The sequence below is a fragment of the Nematolebias whitei genome, chromosome 11 (genome assembly GCF_014905685.2).
Source record: "Nematolebias whitei isolate Nwh7 chromosome 11, NemWhi1, whole genome shotgun sequence".
NCBI lineage: Eukaryota > Metazoa > Chordata > Actinopteri > Cyprinodontiformes > Rivulidae > Nematolebias > Nematolebias whitei.
This window is the reverse complement of record NC_056508.1, coordinates 18,500,170-18,500,535: the sequence shown is the minus strand read 5'-3', so window position 1 is coordinate 18,500,535 and position 366 is coordinate 18,500,170. Positions and strand designations below refer to the sequence as shown.

At 19.7% G+C, this 366-nt stretch overlaps 1 protein-coding gene across 1 annotated transcript in view; it reads left to right on the top strand.

Annotated features, from left to right (window-relative positions):
• The window catches only part of LOC119416652, a 7,561-nt gene that overhangs the window by 3,647 nt on the left and 3,548 nt on the right, over positions 1-366 (top strand). The gene's annotated exons all lie outside the window — the stretch shown is intronic.

The window sequence follows — 366 nt, the reverse complement described above, 5'->3', positions numbered from 1 at the left end:
TGTTATATGTTGCTATATGTTGTTATATGTTGTTATATGTTGTTATAGTTGTCATAAATGTTATATGTTGTTATATGTTGTTATATGTTTTTATAGTTGTTATAAATGTTATATGTTGTTATATGTTGTTATATGTTGTTATAGTTGTTATAAATGTTATATGTTGTTATATGTTGTTATATGTTGTTATAAATGTTATATGTTGCTATATGTTGTTATATGTTGTTATATGTTGTTATAGTTGTTATAAATGTTGTATGTTGTTATATGTTGTTATATGTTATTATAAATGTTATATGTTGCTATATGTTGTTATATGTTGTTATATGTTGTTATAGTTGTTATATGTTGTTTTATGTTGTTATA